This window comes from Cucurbita pepo, chromosome LG11 (assembly GCF_002806865.2).
Source record: "Cucurbita pepo subsp. pepo cultivar mu-cu-16 chromosome LG11, ASM280686v2, whole genome shotgun sequence".
Taxonomy (NCBI): domain Eukaryota; kingdom Viridiplantae; phylum Streptophyta; class Magnoliopsida; order Cucurbitales; family Cucurbitaceae; genus Cucurbita; species Cucurbita pepo.
Genome location: NC_036648.1, coordinates 3,437,240 through 3,437,511, shown reverse-complemented (window position 1 = coordinate 3,437,511; position 272 = coordinate 3,437,240).

Sequence of the window (272 nt, the reverse complement as noted above, 5' to 3'; positions counted from 1 at the left end):
TTGTTTCAACCGGTACACTAGCTAGCTTTTGAAGATGCAATGTATAGGCCTCTTGAATCTTCTTAACCTTGCTTCTTGTAATCGGTCCTTCGGGTACATGCACGTGATCAGTTGTTGGATTCATATCAGGTCTGTTCATCACCTATTTTAGTTGATTTAGGTGGACAACAGCTTGGAGGAATGTATTGTGCCATATTATTTGTTGAAGTAAGAATCTTGCCTATAATGTAACCTATAACTTCTAGTACAATTGTAAGTGTAAGTGCACTATC